Source organism: Petaurus breviceps, unplaced genomic scaffold (assembly GCF_028583685.1).
Source record: "Petaurus breviceps papuanus isolate PSGF00001 unplaced genomic scaffold, PetGlider_PUasm1.0 90696, whole genome shotgun sequence".
Taxonomy (NCBI): Eukaryota; Metazoa; Chordata; class Mammalia; order Diprotodontia; family Petauridae; genus Petaurus; species Petaurus breviceps.
In genome coordinates this window covers 4,709,913-4,732,208 of record NW_027187314.1, presented here as the reverse complement: position 1 = coordinate 4,732,208, position 22,296 = coordinate 4,709,913, and the positions used below count along the sequence as shown (strand labels likewise).

The window sequence follows — 22,296 nt, the reverse complement described above, 5'->3', positions numbered from 1 at the left end:
CCTGTATATTTCCAATGAAATTCAACAGCAAGAGATAGAAATAGAAATCCCATTTAAAGTTACTGTAGACATTATAAAATATTTGGAAATCGACCTGCCAAAACAAACCCAAGGACCTATATGACCACAACTACAAAACAATTCACACAAATAAAGTCATAACTAACTAATTGGAAAAATATCAATTGCTCATGGCTGGGTAGAGCTGATATAATAAAAATGACAATTTTACCTAAATTAAATTATATGTTTAGTGCCATATCAATAAATTTACCAAAACAACTACATTATATAGCTAGAAAAAAATGGTAGCAAAATTCATTTGGAAGAAAAAAATGTCCAGAATATCAAGGGAATAAATGAAAAGAAATGCTAGCAAAGTGGACTAGGTATACCAGACTTCAATCTGTATTATAAAGCAGCAGTCATCAAAACTACTTGATACTGGCTGAGGAATAGAGGAGTGGATCAATGGAACAGATTAGGCACACGAGATTCAGAAGTCAACGAATATAGTAATCTATTGTTTGATAACCCCCCAGACCCTGGCTTTGGGGATAAGAACTCCCTTTTTTACAAAAACGTCTGGTAAAACTGGGATATAATATGGCAGAAACTGGGAATAGACCATTATCTAATACCATATACCAAAATCAAGTCTAAATGGGTGTGTGATCAAGGTATAAAGGTTGATACTGTAAGCAGTCTCGTAAAACAAGGTATAATTTGCTTGTCAGACTTGTGGAGAGGGAAAGACTTTATGACTAAACAAGAATTAGAGAACATTATAAAATGTAAAATGTATAATTTTGACTACATGAAATTGAAAAGCTTCTGTACAAACAAAGCCAATGTAATCAAGATTAAGAGGGAGGTGGGAAATTAGGAAACAATCTTTACAAACTACGTCTCTGAAAAAGGACTCATTTCTAAAATATACAGAGAATTGAGACAAATTTATAAGAATTCAAGTCATTTTCCAATTGATAAATGGTCAAAGCATATGAACAGGCAATTTTCAGAGAAAAAAAAATTAAAGATATCTTTAAGCACATGAAGAAATGCTCTAAATCACTATTGATTAGAGAAATGCACATCAAAACAACTCTGAGGTACCACATCTCACCAGTCAGATTGACTAAGATGAAAAAACAGGAACATCACAAATGCTGGACAGGATGTGGGCAAATTGGAACTCTAATGCATTGCTGGTGGAATTGTGAACTTATCCAGCCTTTCTCGAGAGCAATCTGGAATTATGCTCAAAGCGCTCGAAGTACTTTCACATCCTTTGACCCAGCAATACCACTCCTAGGATTATATCCCAAAGACATCCCAAAGAGAAGTGGGAGGAAGACCCATATGTACAAAAAATATTTATAGCAGCTCTTTTTGTGGTGGAAAAGTATTGGAAATTAAGGTGGTGCCAATCAATAGTGGAATGGCTGAACAATTGTGGTGTATGCATGTTATGGAATGCTAACGTGCTCTAAGAAATGAGGAGCAGACGTCCATATTTACCTGGAGAGTCTTATACATCGTGATGCTGAGTGAGTAGTGTAGAACCAGGAGAAATTTGTACTCAATTACAGACACAACGTGTGTGTGATGACCAACTTTGATATACTGGACTCTTCTCAGCGATGCAGTAATATAAATCAATCCTACAAGACTCATGATAGAGAGAAATATGTTCATCCAGAGAAAGAACTAAGTTTATATCCATGTGGAAGCAAAATACCTGATCTTTTTCCATCTCTTGTTTGGTTTTATGTCTTCTTTACCAATTTTCATTCCACCTGATAAAATCCGTCTTTATAACCTGAAAAAAAAATAACTCAAATGGCAAAAGATACTCAAAAATGCAATAAGGAGAAGAATGCCTTAAAAAGACAAATTTGTCAGATGGAAAAAGAATCTCAAAAGGTGAATGAGGAGAACCATTGCTTTAGAATTAAATGGGAGCAAATGGAAGCTAATGAAATTTTGAGAAATCAAGATGCTGTTAAACAGATCCAAACAAATGAAAGAATAGAAGGCAATGAGAAATATCTCAATGGAAAAACCACTGACCTGGTAAATAGATCCAGGAGAGATGATTTAAACATTATTGCACAACCTGAAAGCTGTGATCAAAAAAGAATCTAGAAATCATCCTCCAAGAAATTCTCAAGGAAAACTGCCCTGATGTTTTAGAACCAGAGGGAAAAATAGAGGTTGAATGGATCCACCGATCAACTACTGAGAAAGATCCCCAAAAGAAAACATGTAGGAATGTTATAGCCAGGTTCTGTAATTCCCAGATCAAGGAGATAATACTACAAGCATCCAGAAAGGAACAATTTGAATATTGTGGAAAAACAATCAGTATAACGTAGGATGTGGCAACTTCCACACTAGGGATAGAAGGGCTTGGAATACAATATTCCAGGGGTCAAAGAAGCTGGAATTAAAACCAAGAATCACCTACCGAGCAAAATTGAGTATCATGTTTCAGGGGAAAGCATGGTCTTTCAGTAGAATAGAGGATTTTCAAGCATTCTTGATGAAAAAAACACACAGAGTTGAATAGAAAATTTGGCATTCAGTTACAAGAAGCAAGAGAAGCATGAGAAGGTAAATGTAGCAGCAAGCACCCCAAGCGTCCTCAGTGTGTCTGCCAACACAGGTTCTTGGATCTGCTTTGTTAAAGGAAAGCAACTCAAAATGGGTTAATAAGCTTACTTTAATCAGTCAAACATGTATCGTTTACCTAGTTCAGGGGAAAGATGTCAGCACGCTGAACTTCAGAATATACAGACAGAATTATCAAGACAGAAACAGATCAAATAGATAGATTTCCAAACTGTCCAACCATTACATCCATACCCAATCAACACCTGGGTTTCAAAATATGGGTTTTTCAAAGCCGGGGGGCTCTGGACAACGGCTTTCCAGAATCCATATCAAATCACAGAACACTTCTCAAAGTGAGCCCCAAAACAAAGCCTCACATCAGGGCTTATATAACATTCTCCTGGCTCAGAGAATGTAACAACCTTTTGGACCCACTGGCCAATCAAAAAGTATCTACTGAAAAACAAGACTTCCACCCCAGGTTCCACGTGCACTTTAGCCTAGGGGCAGGGAAGATCTTTAAAATTTACATGTCCATTACAGTAAACAGGGAAAAGAAATCATAAGGAACTTATCAAAGTTGAACTATTAACTTTCCTACATAGAAAAATGATAATTGTAACTGATGAAACTTTCTCAGTAAGAAAATAATTGAAGGGAATATATATATATATATATATATATATATATATATGTATGTATGTATGTATGTATGTATGTATTGGTGGTTATATGGGCATATGAATACATATGTGAATGTGTGTATATATGTTTACAGGCATACATAGAGGGCACAGGACCAATTTAATCGGCAGAGATGATACTTAAAAGGTGAAATAAAAAGTTAAAAGAGGAATATATTGAGAGGAGATTGGAAGAGACTGAATAGGGTAAACTATCTCATATAGAAGAGGCAAGGGAAAATGTTTACAATGGAGGGGGAGAATAGGAAGGCAAGACTGAATGGATCAAACTTATTGTCTTTGAATTTGGCTCTGGGAGGGAATGAAATACACACTAAATAGGTTATGTTACCCTACAGGAGAGTAGGAGAGAATGGGATGAGAGGGAAATGATGGAAGGGAGGGTAGGATGTGGGGGAGGGAAGCTGGAAGCACCCATTTTTCATAAGGAACAATTTCAAAGCATAGGATAGAACAAGTGGGAGGGAAATATATTCAGCCCTTTTATATATCTATTATGTTAATGTTTTGCAATAACTGCACAAGTACAACCTATACTGAACTGCTTATCTTCCCAGTAAGTGTGGGTGAAAAGAGAGGAAGGGAATGACTCTGGAATTTTTCGTTTTAAAATGAAATGTGTGTATATATATATATATATATATATATATATATATACATATATATGTTATTATTAATACTATTTTACATGTATTTGAGAAATCAGATATACAAGCACCGGGGCATAGAGATCCCACATGCTCTACTAGAGAAGTCGAAGGAGGTATGAGAGAAGATATGGGAGAGAGTGGATTGAAGGAATGGATATCCTGTTGGACTGCAATTTTGGGGCGCTGGGTAGGGGAACAAAGGGGAGAAAATTTGAAACTCAAAACCTCGTGGAAATGAATGATGTAAATCAGAAGTTAATAAAGCTTTTGAAAAATGAAAAGAAGTAAAAGAAAAAAGAAAAAATATAAAGTGCAATAGATATTATAGGAACAGATGTTAGCCAAAACGTTATCTCTGTGAGAACAGATAGTTACATTTTATGAAGAATCCGCAATGTGAATTATTGAAAGAAAATTTATAAAGGAATGCTGCATTTCTGCATGATAACATGTCAGATCAAAATGACTTTAATATTTCTTTGCAAGGTAAAACTTAAGCTATATTTGATATGTGGGGGAAAAAAATCCAAGCATTTAAAAAAAAAGTTATCTTTTTTTCAAAAGACTTCTTCCAAAGGAAATTTCAAATGAATCTTTTCCAAGGTTAGCGAAGGTAACCTATGAGCGGAAAGATACATGTGAATCATTTGTAGAATAAGCAGCTTCTATAGACCTATTAATTCTAGAATACAATGAAAGTTTTACTGACTTTGAGAATCATGACATCACACTCAAAATGGGTATTTCAGTCTCACATAGTTGTTATCATCAAGGCACCTAAGGAACCACAGGTGCAACTGATCGGCCTCTCAGTAGATGACATTTTAAAGTTATTTTTTGATGCTAAGAAAGACCAATATAAATATTAAAAATAATTCGGGCCCACTCCCCGCAAGCTCCTTTCCTTCTCAGGGAAGCTGCCGAGAGAGCAGCCCTCGCCATCCCGGCCCACCTGCAATGGATGGTTCTTCCCAACTGCCCCAGTTTCCTCATCAAGCACAACAAGCAGAAGTACAGCACTGAATCCAACAACCTCAAGGCCCGAAACTCGTTCCTGTATAACAACCTGATCCACCAGAAGACCGTGGGCATGGAGCCGGCGGCCGACGGCACGGACATCGTGGTGGTGCTGAAGTGGAGAGCAGGTCAGAGGAAGTCTGCCACCTGCTATGTCAGGACGACTATCAACAAAAATACCCTGGCCACACTTAAGTTCGTCGGGCACACCATCAGCAAGAATAAATACGGGAAAGATCTTTGTATGGCCAGTCTGCGCCAAGCCAGCGCCAATCTTCGTAGCCAGAAGGCAGTGGTGGTGAAAAAGAAGCGAACCCCACCTCTCCCAAGAGTACCTAAGGGGTCAGGCCTGCCGTTGGCTAATAAAGGCAGACTGCCTAGGGGGGAAATATATATATATATATATATACACACACATATTTAAAAACTCAGTAGAATATCCATGTCTTCAACAATATTCCTAAAAAAAAATCTTTCTTTTCAACCACTTATTACCGTGAATCTATATTTTCCTACCTAACCCAAATCAAGAAGCCCTTAAAGTCACTAATGAATGATATCTATCAAGAGGATCAGAAGATTTGAACCTGCTGGACCTCCATGCTACAACCAAATATTCCAAAGCTTTCCAACATAATGTAGACACAACAAAACCATTAAAAAGTTAGTTAACGTTAACATTAACAAATAGTTTTAATTTTTTGAAGTTATTAAGTACATGGCAGTTGGATTTTAAAAAATAATGTGCATTTTTAAGTATATCAAATTGAAGTTTCTTGAATGTGAACTTATTTGGTTACAGCGAAATATTAATGGATCCTTTCAACCTGAAAAGTTTCCTCATACTTGCTCTAAAATTAGTGAATTTACAAAGTAGTGTATGGTTCTACTTTCTGTCTTCTCAGTGACAAGTTTCAGTAATGTGAACTTGAGTAAAGAGATGTCTATGCACTTTGAATGATTATTTTGCTGTGGAAGAAAACAGAAATGTTCAATTATCCTGTTTCCAGACATTATGAAATTTAATTGGAAAACCAGAAAGATAAAGTCAGAATATTTTATATACTCTTGCCATGCCCTTTTAATACTCCAATATATTTCTCATCTCACCAATATAATCGCTATTTTCAGTGGCAAATAATTTATTGTGTCTCTCCCCTTAGATCCTGTTTGATTATTGTCCATGTTCTATTAGAAATTCTCCAGAGGACCGTAATAATAATGTGCTGAAAGTCTGACTTTATTTTGTTTTCTATTCTGTCATTGCTAGTTTAACACTCAGACAGTCCATCTGTTATTTCTTCCTCTTGTAACATTATTTACCCTGGGTGACAAATTTCAAGGTACTTTATGTTTAACTGCCATTGAGCTTTGGGTTGCCTGCAATGTTGTTGATATGGATATTTGAGTTATACCTAGCTTAAAGCCATAAGAACATTGCAAAAATAATGAGGGTATTAAAAAAAATGAGTTTTTGTGTCAGAAAGTGTCTTTTGATATTTGAAAGTAAGATAAAGTTTCCAAAATGCAATCTAGCCCACTCGTTCTATTCAATCCTGTACCCAGCTCTTTTTCTGTTTGCAGATATATGTACTGATAGAATAATTCAACAGTTCATTCATTTCATGGCATTTTGTAGTCTGGACAATAGATATTCTTTAGGCATTTGACTCTTATTATGAAAGTTATTTAAATTAATTTGAGTTATTAATATCATAAGTATTTTATAATAATGATTAATAAATAACATTTGTATGTTATTTTGTTTATGAAACATTAATACTAAGTATGAATATATTTTATATGAGATTACATTATCTCATTTTGTCTCATTTGATTTAGTACTATTTGTTGGACAGCAAACATCCTAGTTTCTCTCCATTTGATAATTTGTTCTCCCACTCCAACCCCAATTAAATTGAACAAATACATCCTAGCTAGATTTTCTGTTAGGTGAGGAAGATAGAAAAACAAAATTAAAAAAAAGTTTTTGATCTTGAGGATCTTACAGTATAGGGCAAGAACCTACACAGAGAAGGAAATACAAAATATGTATCACATAAATAAAGTAATTTTGATGATGAATAGTTGACTGGGGAAGTAGAAAAGATCTCATGATGTAGGCAGCACTTAAACTAACTTTTGAAGGGAGAAAGAAATTACATAATGTAGGTTGGGCAGTAAAAGCATTCCAGAAATGGTCAATGAAAAAGAGTTAAGTTAAGAAATGGAATAGTAGATACAGTGATTAAGGAGAATTTGGAGGGAATACATTTGTTGGTACAATAAGGTGAAATCAGTTTCAAAAGACAAGTCAGGAGCTAGATTGTGATCTTTAAACGGCAAATTGATGATATTTTTTCCCTTATAAATAATCATGAAACCACAATATCTTACCTTTTAGGAATCCTGAACAGAGATTCCTTACTATTACAATTATTTCCTCTAGGTTCACTTGATATGATCCACTCACTTCCAACCTTCATCTTCTTTGGTGTTCTTTCAATTATTTTGAAAATATCTTTGGAAGTTAAGTGCATAAATCCAAATGTGGTAGGTTGACTATAATCACTGAAAGAAACTGTTGTATAAATAAAGCTAATGTAGCTCCACTCTTGTATTCTATACTTTTTTCTATATAAAATAATTAATGAATGTGTACTTTAGAGATGTAGCATGAAGTTGTTGATAAAGAACCAAACAATTCCTGAAAGATCTGATTCATCTCTCATAAATGGAATGTTTATCCTTAAGCAAGTCAAATTATTTTTTATTACACCCAGGCTACTTTCTAAATAGAGTAGCTGTATGGCTTTGAGAGAGGTTCCAAATTAATAGTCCTCTATGCCCATGACATCATAGATTTAGTCACCAAATGATAACAAAAGTCGTTGCATGTGCCTTTTAAAGTTGCACAAAATATTTTTCTTAGAATTATCATTCATGCACTGAAAATGTTAAATGCAAATGTTACAAATGAGAAAATGACTTAGAATGATTTTGAAACAGTCTACCACAAAGGTTTTGACAGAAATTAATTAATCAATTTCTAACATATTAATTATTTTAATGTAATTGCATTTTGCTTCTCTTCCTCCAGATTGCCCATTTTCATCCCTAATAAATTGTGCTCTTTTTGTTGTTGTTGTTTGTTTGATTGTTTGGCAGATTCATGTGTTTTTTTTTATGTGTTCTGCCACTATATCTACCATGCTGATAATAGTTTTTGCTCTCAAAAATTACTTTGTTTCTCTTTAAATCCACATCCAGAAATAACTGGCCGGGTAACTTTGAGTAAGTTACTTAACCCAGATTGCTTTAAAAAATGCTAATACTAATAATATGTATTTTTAAACATTTGATTTTAAAACTTTGAATTCCAGGTTCATCCTTTTCCTGCCTTGTCATCAACCATTACTGGGAAGACAAGCAATTCAATATAGGTTGTACATGTGTAGCTATGCAAAACATTTCCATAGTAGATATATTGTGAAAGACTGATTATATTTCCCTCTATCCAATCCCCCCCAATTATTCTATTTTCTAGTTTGATCCAGTCCCTTTTCAAAAGTGGGTGCTTCCAAATTCCCTCCCCCCAGCCTTCCCTCCCTTCTATCATGCCCCATTTCATCCCTTTACCCCTACTCTCCTGTAGGGCGAGATACTGTATTTAGTGTTGATATCATTGCTTCCCTAAGACAAATTCAAAGAGAACAAGATTGACTCATTCCCTTTTGCCTTCCTGTTCTTCCCCTCCATGTTAACAGTGTTCCCTTGCATCATCTATATGAGATAATTTAAACCATTCTGTCTCCTTCCATCTCCTGTAATTATATCCCTCTTTCATCTCTCACCTCTTAATTTCACCTTTTAAGTGCCATACCTTCCTATTAAATTATTCCTGTGCCCTCCATCTATCTATAGCTGTGCACATATATAAACACACTGACAAATGTATTCATACACCATATAACCTACTATGTAGACATTTATATATGTATACATAAACATATATATGTACATTTCTATTCCCTTCAACTATTCTCATGCTGAGAAAAGTTTCATCAGTTACAATTATCATTTTTCCACGAAGGAATGTAAATAGCTCAACTTTGATAAGTTCCTTATGATCTCTTTCCCCTGCTTACCTTCTCAGACTTCTCTTGCTTGTTATATGTGAATGTCAAATTTTCTATTCAAATCTGTTTTATACATCAAGAATGCACGAAAGTCCTCTATTCCACTGAATGTCCATATTTTCTCCTGAAACATGATACTCAGTTTTGCTAGGTAGGTCATTCTTGGTTTTAATCCCAGCTCCTTTGACCTTTGGAATATCATATTCCAAGCCCTTTGATCCCTCAATTTATAAGCTGCCAGATTCTGGGTTATCCTGATTGCGTTTCCACAATATTCAAAGTTTTTCTTGCAGGATGCTTTTAATATTTTCTCCTTGATCTGGGAACTCCAAGACATGGCTATAATATTCCTAGGAGTTTTCTTTTGGGGATCATTTTCAGGAGGTAATCAGTGGATTCTTTCAACCTCTATTTTGACCTCTGGTTCTAAAACTTCATGGCAATTTACCTTGAGAATTTCTTGAAAGATGATTTCTAGGTTCTTTTATTTTTCATCATGGTGTTCAGGTAGCCCAATAATTCTTTTTTTAATTATATCTCTTGGAATCCATGTGAAAGGGAACTCTGAACAAACTTTGGAGATACAGAACCTATAAAATCACACAAAGAAGAAACCTCCCACTGAGGACAGCTAGTCAGGCTGGCAGGAATCAGCCAGGGCAGTACTCTGGAAGCTGAGACCAGCACCAGGAGAAGTTCTGAGGCCCAGGTTGGGGCTGACCAGCCACGAGCTCTAGGTACTCCAGATCATCAGCAGCTATAGCAATCCAGAATTATGAACACATAGATGCTAAAGGCAAAGTGAGAGGTCAGTGCAGTGTGGACTTTGGGACCCAGTAGTTGGGAGAGCTTTATCTTTTGTCCCCAGGGTGAGAAGCTGATGAGGGCTGTGGCACAGCTGCCGCCACCTGGCAGCTTCAGCTCCTGGCCTACAGACTGAAGGGGGACCAAGCAACGGGTCTGAGGGGTAATAAGCCTTTATTTAACCTGCTTAAATCTGAATTGTTATCTAGGTTGGAAGTGCTGGGGTGTGTGACCAGCCTACCAGAGTGTGTGAAGGCTTCAGAGGGCACCCAACTAATATCTCTGGCAGCTAAGAAAACCCCAGCATTTGGTATGAAGCTCCCCTGTCTGGTACCAGACTCCTACTGTGGCAACAAGCCTAAAACTCAAGTAATTGAGTGGCAACATAAACAGGCAAAGGAAGCAAAGGAAACAGAACAATCCAACATTAGACATCTATTTTGGGGACAAAAAGGATTAAAGAATGGAACAGGAGGAAGCAAGTGAAGTCAGAACTCCTACGCCAAAAGCTTGAAAGGAAAATACGATCTGGTTACAGGCCATAAAGGACTTAAGGAGCAGATAAGAGAAGTGGAGGAAAAATTGGGAAGAGAAATAAGATCAATGCAAGAAAATTATGAAATGAGTGTCAACAGTGTGACTGAGGAAAATAACACCTTAAAAAACAGACTAACTCAAATGGCAAAAGAGGATCAAAAAGGCAATGAGGAGAAGAATGCCTTAAAAAGCCAAATTTGCCAAATGTAAAAAGCATCTCAAAAGCTCACTGAGGAGAATTATTGCTTCAGAGTAAGATTGGAGCAAATGGAAGCTAATGACTTTATGAGAAATCAAGATTCTGTTAAACACATGCAAACAAATGAAAGAATAGAAGGAAATGTGAAATATTTCATTGGAAAACCTATTGAACTGGAAAATATATACGGGAGTGATAACTTAAAAAAAAATATTGGGCTACCCCAATGAAAGCCATGCTCCAAGAAAGAACCTAGATATCATCCTCCAAGAAATTCCTAACGAAAACTGCACTGATGTTTTAGAACCACAGGGCAAATTAGAGTTTCAAAGAATCCACCAATCACCTTATGAAAAAATCCCAAAAAGAAAATGCCTAGGAATATTATAGCCACGTTCAGAAATTCCCAGATCAAGGAGACAATGTTACAAGCAACCAGGAATGAGCAACTTCAATATTGTGGAAACACAATCAGGATATCTCAGGATCTGGCAGCTTCTATTGTGTGGGAATGAAGGGCTTGGAATATAATATTCTGGGCTAAGGAGCTGGTGATTAAAACAAAGAATCACCTACCCAACAAAACTGAGTATCATGTTTCAGGGGAAAATATGGTCTTTCAGTGGAATAGAGGACTTTGAAGCCTTCTTGATGAAAAAAAAAACAGAGTTGAATAGAAAATTTGACATTCAGTTACAAGAAGCAAGAGAAGCATGAGAAGGTAAACAGGGAAAAGAAATCATAAGGTACTTTTCAAATTTAAACTATTAACATTCCTACATGGAAAAGCGATAATTGTAACTGATGAAACTTTTCTCAGTATGAAAATATTTGAAGTAAAAGAAATGTATATGTTTATATGGAAGGGTATACCTGTGTATGAATACATATATGAATTTGTGTATATGTATGTTTACACGTATACATAGATAGAGGTCAGAGGACAAATTTAATAGGAAGGGATGATACTTAAAAGGTAAGAGGTGAGAGAGGAGTAAAATGAGAGGAAATGGGGAGAGACAGAATGGGGTAAACTATCTCATATAGAAAAGACAAAGGAAAATGGTTACAATGGAGGGGAAGAATAGGAAGGAAATAGGTATTGGGTCAACCTTATTCTAATTGAATTTGGCTCAGGGAGGTAATAAAATACACACTAAAAAGGTATCTCACCATACAGGAGAGTAGGGGGGAAAGGACTGAGAGGGGGTATGATGGAAGGGAGGACAACCTGGGGGGCAGGGAATTTGGAAGCACTCACTTTTGAATAAGGACATGATCAAATTAGAGAAGAGGACAAGAGGGAGGTGTGATAGGAGGGAGGGAAATATACTCAGTCTTTTACAATATATCTACTACGTTAATATTTTGCATTAGCTACTTATGTACAACCTATACTGAACTGCTTATCTTCCCAGTAAGTGTGGATGACAATGGAGGTAGAGAATGAATCTGTAATTCAAAGTTTTAAAATAAAATGTTTAAATAAATAAATAAAGAGATAGATAAATGAATGAATGAATAATTGAAGAAAATTAAATCTATATATACCATTATTAATACTATATTACATATATTTGGGAAATAAGATATACAGGTCTTGGGGTATAGAGATCCACCATGCCCTACTTGAAAAGTCGAATGGGGTATTGGAGAAGATATGGGAGAGAGCAGATTGGAGCAGGGGATATCCTGAGGAAATGCTATTTTGGGGTGTTGGGTAAAAGAAAATCGGGGAGAAAATTTGTAACTCAAAATCTGGCAGAAATGAATGATGTAAATCAGAAGTTAATATAGCATTTTTAAAATGGAAAATAAATAAATAAAAATTCTATCTCTTGGATTTATTTCCAGGTCAGTGTTTTTTTTTTCTTTTTCCAGTGAGATATTTTACATTGCCTTGTAGTTCTTTTTCATTTGTTTTGATCTGTTTAATAGTGTCTTGATTTCTCATAATGTTACTAGCTTCCATTTCCTCCAATCTAATTCTGAAGAAATTATTCTTTTCAGTGAGCTTTCAGATTCTTTTTCCAAGGCATTCTTCTCCTCATTTTCTTTTTGAGCCTCTTTTGCCATTTGAGTTAGTCTATTTTATAAGGTGTTATTTTTTTCAGTCAAGTTATTGATTCTCTTTTCATAATTTTCTTGCATCATTCTCATTTCTCTTTCCAATTTTTCCTCGCCTTCTCTTATTTGGTTTTCAAAATCCTTCCTAAGCTCTTCTATGGCCTTCAACCAGCACATATTTTCTTGGAAGCTTTTGGTGCAGGAGTCTGTATTTGATATCTTCCTCCTGTTCCGTTCTTTGATACTTTTTTACCCTCAAAATAGGAGTCTAATATTGTTTTGCTCTTCTTGCTTTGCTTCCTTTGTTTGGTCATGTTGCCACTCATATACTTTACTTTTAAGCTTTATGTCATAGTAGAACTCTGCTACCTGAAAGGGGAGCTTTGTCCTAAATTGCTGGGTTTTTCTCAGCTGTCAGAGTTATTACTTGGGTGCCCTCTCTGAAGCCTCCACAAACTCTGGCACACTGGTCACTCACCCCAGTCCTCCACCCCAGACAGTGATACAAATCCAATCAGATTAAAGCAAGAGGAAATAACCCTCAGATGGTTGCTTAGTCACCCTGCAATGTGCAGGCCCGGAGCTCTGAAGCAGCAACATGGCAACTGCTGCATGCTCATGATGCCTCAGCCACTTCTCTCTCCAGGGTGTAAAGGTTCGACCTCACTCCTAAACTCTGAGATCCCAAGTCCACACTGCACTGTCCTCTCACTTTGTCCTCAACATCTATAGGTTGATAATTCTGGAAATCACCACAGCTGCTGGTGATCTGAAGTCCCTCCAGCAGGCAGATTATTGTGCCCACCCTGTGGCTAAAACCACTGCCTCCTGCAGGTCTGGGTTCGGCTCCCAACACGCTGTGCCAGTCGCTTCCTCCTGACTTGCTGGGCTGTCTTCAGTGGGAGGTTAGCTTCTCTCTGTCATTTTGTGGGCTCTATAGCCCCAAAGTATGTTTAGAGTAATTTATTACATCAATCCGAGGAGGTGGAAGCTGGAGCCGCAGGGTAGTCCTGTTTCTACTATGACCATCTTGATTCTGCCCCCTACTTCCTCATTTTAAAAAGTGTTGTTTTTATTAACCCCCCAAAAATTGTGTTTGGGCTTACCCAAAGGATTTAAGTGACCTCCTTAATTGGTATTTGATGGTAGTTGATGGTAGTGTAATTAGGAAAAAATCATTTATAACCTCCTTTAAAGAACTTTTGTGCTTAATCCCTCTCCTCATTTTTTTCTCTTTTTGGTTACTTAATTGTCTAACTTCTTTCTCCTCCCTCATTCATTTTTCAGCTCAATTCAATTTACTTCAATTCAACATACATAACTTGATTACTTTTTAAGACAAAGGCATTAACCAGTTCAGGAAAATCTTCCTATCTTCTTCTATTATCTTGTGAGTCAAAAGACGACAATAACCATGACAGATAAGAGATGGGGATAAAATCCTCATATTAATGAACAAGAGCACCTTAAGTATTGACATGAAGTTTGACACAATAAAGAACTATTTTTACATATCTTCTACAAACATGAAAGCAAATAGAAGTTAATTAGAAGTTAAAACTTAGGTATTCAGAAAAGGATCAATATCTCCATCTCCAACCAAAATTAAATTTTCCTAAGCATTGTCATTGAAGGTAAATTATGTAAAATGTGTTTCCAAAGATGTTGATTGTGAATGAGTGTATTGTGTAGATGCACAAGTATATTCAGTTACACACACACACATATATCATTTCTGTGGACTTCTATTACTAACACATCACTGGGGTGGTGTGCCTAGACGGATCTCTTAAATTTTAACAGGTGCATGAGCTCTCCCTTGACCAGGAACCCACAATGTTTTCTCTTCTCATGCAGCAAAATCCCATAATTTACTCGCTTGCCTCACTGGCTTACTCTAATCTTTCCTCACAGTGACAGATCTAGGTTTCCAGAGACTTACCATCACCAGTCCATGTCTATACTCAAACTCTCTCAGAGTTTCACAGGTAAATTTATTATGAGTTGAATACATTTCATCTGCTCCTCATTGTAACTCTCAAGTTCTTCACAGTGTAGCTATGTTTACCCAAGCTCAGCCACTCAAAAAGAGAACACATTTATATTTTATACATAAAATTTTACTTAATACTTAAAAAGAATAATAATATCATGATCACTCAATTTTTGTAATTCAGAAATTTAAAAAAAATAGTAAATGAAGACTGAATTTTGTGAGCAAAATGGCCTAAGGATGTTCTGCTATGAGTTTTATTTATTACAAGATAATTGTTTTATAGATCATTCTAGTGAATGAAAGCTGTTTGAAATTTAAAAAAAATGAATAAATAACAGTTTTAAAAATAAAATGATGTGGCCCAATGAGTTTTCCATTTCTGACTTAAAAGGAATCACTAACCAAACAGTGTGACAATTTTTCCATAACATTTTGAGGGTGATTGTAAAATGAAAATGCTTATAAATGCTTTAATTATTCCAGAATAGAATGAAAGTGCATTTTTCTTGTGAGAATCTGGTGAGGTAAAGAAGTGAGAAGTTTACATTGAAATCGATTCATGTTGTGTAGATGTTCTGGGATGAGTAAATGAATGAAACCCTAGAGTCTATAGTTTTAAGTTACCCCAGCACCTCAATTTTTCTTACTCATATGTTTCCCTTCTGGTTTTGTGTAAAAGTGTTACTAATCTTCTCCACAGATACTCAGTGCATTAGTTTGGGACTGTTCTCTGTGTTTAGGTAAAGATTGAGTGCATTTTTTTCAGGGATACTCACTGAAAATTTTCAAATCACTTAATTGTTGTTTTTTTAACCTTAACTGTATTTGTATTTGATTTCAAAGAAACAGATATTATGTAATCAAAATTTTCCACATTGTCTTCTATGATGTTCACTATCATTTGTTTGGTTATTAACTTTCCCAGATTCCATAGGAACAGATTCATATACCTCATTCCTCTAATGAATTTCTGATTTCACTTTTTATATTTAGGCTCTATATTCATTTGTAATTTATCCTTACTATATGGCATCAGATGTTGTTCTAAACAGAATTTCTTCCAGACTGAAACATTTTCCATATCTTTTGATAAATCTTATTTTTTGGTTATTATTCTTATTATGAATTTGGCCTGTTATATTTCTAGGCTCTATAATATTGAACCAAATGTAAATTTCTAGTATATAAATGTATATACACTACCTGTAAAAAGTGTGTGTGTTGTCTGTAGTCCCATTGTCAATGTTGATTTTTATTTTTCAATTTTTCAGTAAATATATTCAGCTATAATTTTGTTTCTCTCTTTGGTCTCTCTGTGGTTTCAGTGTCAAAGTCATCTCTCTTTGGTAAAAGGAAATTATATAATCTTTCTTTTACTATTTTATGAAATCTTGTACAAGACTGGAATGCTTAAATAATTAGGTGTTTATTAGAATTTCCTTTTTAAGTATATTTCATGTTATTCGGTGTTTAAGTGTTAATTTCTGACTTGTTCAATTTAATTATTTTTGGAAATTGTATTGTTAAAATTTCCCCTCTTTTGTTCAATTATCCTAACTGTTGGTGTTTGTTAGTATGCGTTGAAGTGCCCACTAGAAATTATACACCAAAGCCCCCTCCCAGTTGCAACCTGCTAGAAGGGGATCCCTACCAGGGTCCCTGGAAACCACCTAATAGGCCATAATAGTGAGGGAACGTTTCACCTGTGTTGCCAGAAACATGTCTCAGATTCAGGTCTGTTTATGTTTGTATCCAAGGCTTTGCTAGGTAATCAAGGCTTCACTAGAAATGGCATTGATGGTATTACACCAACATTGGAACCATATTTTGTTGATCAGCAACACCTAACTCTATATAAGTGTATCTTTTAGAAGACTCAGTGCTGTCTTCCCTATTGGGGAGGCAGTCACCAGCTGGTTAATAAACACTCCTATCAAATTATAAATGGCTTTGCTCTCCTGTTTCTCGGATGTCCATTACAGAGTGTGTGTGTATATGTGTGTGCATGTAATATTTTAGTTGCTGGTTTAATTAGTTTAATTAGGCAAATATTGATTAATAATATAATTTATTTCCTCAGTTTGTGAAGTTTTCTTTTTTTTCATTTCTGATACTATTAATTTTATTTTCCTCTCTTTCTTCTTATCCAAATTAATTTTTGAATTTAATTCATTTTTGGTTTTTAGTTTAGTTAATCTCTTCCTTGACCTTCAGAAATTCAAATTTAATAGTTAATTTTATGCTCCTTATTTGTAAATTTTATATTATAATAGTTTTATAATTAAGTCATTAATCTGATATTTCTTTCTTTTTTTAACAAAGTGCTTAGAGATATATATTTGCACCATATGACTGATTTGGATACATTAATAAATTGCTGTATTCGATCATTTTGTTTTCATTATTTTTTAGTAGAATTGTCTATTATATCCATGTATTATTATATGATGCAACAATTCCTTAGAACTATATTATTTAGGCTACATTTAAATTTTAACACATTCTTAAAAAATATTTTCTGAACATACACACACACAAAGACACAGCAATGTAATCAATATAGGAAATGTTTAAGACTTATACTTTTCTCCATCTATTTGTGGAGACTTTTAACCCCTAATACATGGTCAATTTTTTTTTAAGGTTGTCATACTTATCTAATAAATACATATGCATCTTATTATTTCTATTAGAAAAACATAAGGGAGGTATTATCTAAAATTAATAAAATTTTTCCAAGCTTTTGACTTTTTTGTTTCTTGTTTTAAGTTTGCTGAAGTTAGATATGTCTAGCTCTGAAAGCTTTGTTGAGTTTTCTAATATTATAGTTGTCTTTTTTATTTATCTTTTTTATTTTCTTTAGCTTTTCCTTTAAGTATTTATTCTTTTCATGGCAAAGATATTTATAAAAATTTAATCTATATCCCCAAATCATTTAACTATTGCAGCACTTTTTTCTCCTCCTCCCTTTGGAAAGTATTCAGCTTGCTTTCCAGCCAAGTGTATAGAATCCTGTGAGGAGTTCAATCTGTATTCAGAAACCATCAGTTCTTTCTCTGGGGATATCTAGCACCTTTTATCATAAGCCCTTAGAGTTGTCTTGGATCATTGTGTTATTTAGAATAGTTAAGTCATTCATAACTGATCATCATAACAATATTACTGTTACTGTTTTACACAGTACATTTAATTTTACTTCAGCCTGAGGGAGTCTTTCAGGTTTTTTGAGAGCATCCAGATAATCATTGCTTAGAGTACAATAATATTCCATCATAACAACATACCACACACCTCGTTCAGCCATTTCCCATTAGATGGGCCCTCCCCTCATTTCTTTGCCAATAGAAAAGAGCTGCTATAAATGCTTTTAGTCAATGTAGGCCTTTTTCTTTTGGGGGATACAGACCTAGTAGTGATATCACTAGGTCAAAGGGTATGCCTAGTTTTATAGCCCTTTGAGCATAGTTCCAAAGTGGTGTACAGAATGTTTAAATCAATTCACAACTCCACCAACAGTAAATTAATGTTTCATTTTACCCATATCCCTTGCAAAAATTGCTATTTAGCTTTTCTGTCATGTTATCCAAATAGGTGTGATGTAGTACCTCAGAATTATTTTAATTTACATTTCTCCAATCACTAGTGAGTTAGTGTATTTTTTTTTCATTATGGCTATAGAAAGTGTGATTATGTCAACTGAAAACTGATATCTTTTGACCATTTATGAAATGTGAAATGGATATTATTTTTATAAATTTTACTCAGTTCTCTATATGATTGTGAACTGAGGCCTTTATCAGAGGAATCTGCTTTAATTTTTTTTCAGAGTTACAATAGCTAACAACATTTAACTTCATCCTATCACAACTATTTATACTATTCTCACTTTCCTTTCACCCTGACCCTCTTTGACAGGATTTTGCTTCTGACCACCCCCTTTCCCAACTTGCTTTCATTTCAGTCACTCGACACCCCCCTCCCCCACATACACACTTTTCTTATCCTCTTCCACTCCAACTTTCCTCTAGGCCTAGATAGATTTTATACTCAATTAAGTATGTATGTTTTTCCATCTTTGAGCCAGCTCTGATGAGAATAAGATTCACTTACTCCTGCTCATCTCCCTCTTTTTCCACTCCTCAGCAAAAATTTTTCTTCGCTCTTTTAGGTGAGATAATTTACCCCATTCTACCTCTCCCTTTCTCTTCTTTGAAGTACATTCTTCTCTCACCAATTAATTTTATTTTTTAGATATTATCCTTTCAATTTCACCTCACAGCTGTACCCTCTGTTTATATATACTCCTAATTATGCTAAAACATGAGAAAGGTCTTATTAGTTACAGATATAATCTTCCCATATAGCAATACAAACAGTTCAGCCTCATTAAGTCCTTTATAATTCCCTTTTTCTGTTTACCTTTTTATCCTTATCTTAAGTCTTGTAACTGAAAGTCAAATTGTTTATCCAGCTCTCATCTTTTCATCAAAAATGATGGAAAGTCCTCTATCGCATTGAATATCTATTTTTTTCTGCTGAAGGATTATAGTCATTTTTGATGGTTAGGTGATTCTTGGCTGTAATCCTAGCTTCTCTGCCCTCCCGAAAATCACATTTCAAGCCCACTGATCTTTCACTGTAGGAGCTGCTAAATCATATGTTATCCTGACTGGAGATCCATGATACTTGAATTGTTTCTTTTTTGAATTTGAATTGCTTAAAATATTTTCTCCTTGACCTTGGAGCTCTGAAGGTTTACTATAATAGCCCTGGCAGTTTTCTTTTTGGGATCACTTTCAGAAGGAGATTGGTGGATTCTATCAATTTATATTTTGTCCTCTGCTTATTGAATCTGAGGGCAGTTTCCCTCGATAATTTCTTGAAAGATTAAGTCTACACACTTCTTTTTATCTCAGTTTTCAGGTAGTTCAGTAATTTAAAAATTATCTCTACTGGATCTATTTTCCAGGTCTGTTTTTTTTTGTCCAATGAGTTATTTCACAGACTTCTATTTTATTTTATTCTTTTGATGTGGCTTTATTGTTTCTTGATTTCTTATAAAGTCATTAGCTTCCATATACTTCATTCTTATTTTTAAGTAATTATTTTCTTCATTGAATTTTTGGACTTCCTTTTCCATTTGGCCTTTTACCATTTGACCACTTGGAATGTTTTTAATGTGTTATTTTCTTCTGTAAGTTTTTTGTATCTTCTTTACCAAAATATTGATTTTTTTTCTCATGATTTTCTTTCATCTCCCTAATTTCTCTTTCCAATTTTCCTTCTACATTTCTTACTTGATTTTCAACATCCTTTTAGACTTCTTCCATGACCTGAGACCAATTTATGTTTTTCTTTGAAACTTTGGACGTCGGAGCTTTGACATTTTTGTCTTCTGAGTATGTGTTTTGATCTTTATCTACATAATTATTTTCTACAGCCAGAAGTTTGTTTTCCCCCCACTGTTTCATCATTTTCCCAGAATATTACTTGACTTCTGAAACTTTGTCAAAATCAGATTCTACATCCAGTGGAGCATGAACTATCCAAGTATTCAGGGATTTTGTACAGCTGTTTTCAGAGATATTTCTAGGGACCTGTGCGTTGTCAGTTCTTCAAAGGTGGTATGATCTAAAGAGAGGTGTTTACTACTTTCCTGGTCTGTGCTCTTGTATGTGAGCAACCTGTAAGGGTTATGGGATTTAGAGATCGTCCATGCCACTTTGGACTTGCTGACGTAGCAGGAAGAGGTGGGGCAAGAGGAAGTGGAAGCCAAGCTAGAGTTCCTGTGGTGTCTAGAGACAGCGTCAGCAGCAGGAGAGGCAGCGGCACTGGAAGCACAAACCCCTTTTTGAGCGAGCCAGAATTTCTGCTAAGAATTCCTGCTGAGAACTGCCAGGGGCAGGAGCTGCTGGGAGCACGCTTCCTTGACGCTGGGTGGTTGCTGTGAGTAGGGAGAGGAGGACCTTTGCCTGAGGTAGCCTGTTCTGTTTTAAAGGCTTGAGAATGTGGGTGCTTTCTACTTTATCTAGCTGTGCCAATTTCATAACTACTCTGATGGCTTCGACTTTCTGGTTTTGGGACTCAGTCTTTTGGTATTTTAATAAATATTCTCTCTTTATTCCCCATATAGAAAGCCTGATATATTTTGTAATTGATAACTACATCAGCATATTTATAATTGCCAGAGGCATTGTGAATATTGCATTGCTGATATACAACCATAAAACATTTTTTTTTGCCTTGGAATTGTGAGGAGGGTCCCCCTCTAATGATGCTAAAAACAGCTATTCTAGTACTCCCCCACACTCTGGTACTGCCACCTAGGAATGTGAAAGATTCAAGTATGGACAAAGCAACAGTAGCCTGCCTAAGTACCACTAAAAACACAACTGTCATGTCCTTTTGCCCATATGTTCAATTCCCTTTATATCCATGTGTTTCAGTTCCAGAAATACCTGCTTCTACTTTTGCTGATTCAGTCATTCCAGAGGGCTACTCATTGTTTACTGTGGCTAGGGTTGTGCTGGTGCTGCCTGCACTGGATGGTGCTTCACTTTCTCCCTTTTGGAACAGACTTTTCCTGCTGACTTTCCTGATGTCATTACTGTAGCTGTGGGCCTCAATGCATGGATGTGGCAATGAAATGACAACTTGATCCAAGCGGGAGCTATCAGGGTAATCTGTTTATTTATTCTGGTGTAAGGGTTTTTATAACAAAGGTGGTTGTATCTGGTTTTTCTCATGGAAAAAAAATGATTAAGCAGCTTGTATTTAATTATTGGCAGCTGTGTAATCTTTGGGGGTCATTTTTCGGTAATCACTCCCTGTTTCCTTGCTAGCCACAGAAAGATAGTTGGTGAGCCAACATCCTGAGGCATAATTACCCCACATGGGGAGTGTAGTCCAGGGGAATCCTTGTCCATATTCTACCCATGACTGGAGTGGCTCACATTGACCCTCAACACTTTCCTAGCTGTCTTTGGCATCTGTGATCTGAGAGGTTTAGAAATCACTATTCCTGCAAGTGATTCAGTCAACTTGAGGCCTACTCTCAGTTTCCTTTGGCAGAGTTTGAACGGAAAAGGCTTTTGCTGGAGTGTGTTCCTCTCTCACTCTGGTGCAAAAGTCCTTTCCGGATGGCTGTCCAAGTTGTCTTGGCCTGGAAGTTTGTTTTACTCTGTCTTTTAATCGGTTCTATTGCTTTAATACATTCTTAGAGTCATTTTGAAAAGATATTCCAAAGGGTTTAGGGGAGAGTTCAGGCGAATCCCTCCCTTTACTATCCTGACCCTACCTCTTCTCCAAATATTTAGATCCTATGATTTTCACTTTGCTTGTTTTAAGTGTTGATACTGTTTATGTATAGTATCTTTTTTTTAATACAGTTTCCCTTATTTACTTAATTTAATTAATCTTGGTTTATTCTGTCATGACTGAAATCATGATTGCTATCCTTAATTATCATTTTCAAGAATCACAGAAGGAACTAGTGTCTACTGGCAAGTTTATTCTCAGGTTGAAGATTGGGGTCAGACAACGATTCTTTTTGGCCTATTTTTCATTC

The 22,296-nt window shown here is 35.5% G+C and overlaps 1 pseudogene; it reads left to right on the top strand.

Moving 5' to 3' along the window:
• The first annotated feature begins 4,204 nt into the window (after positions 1-4,204).
• LOC138144332 (large ribosomal subunit protein eL28 pseudogene) lies at positions 4,205-13,613 on the top strand (annotated as a pseudogene).
• Positions 13,614-22,296: the final 8,683 nt, after the last annotated feature.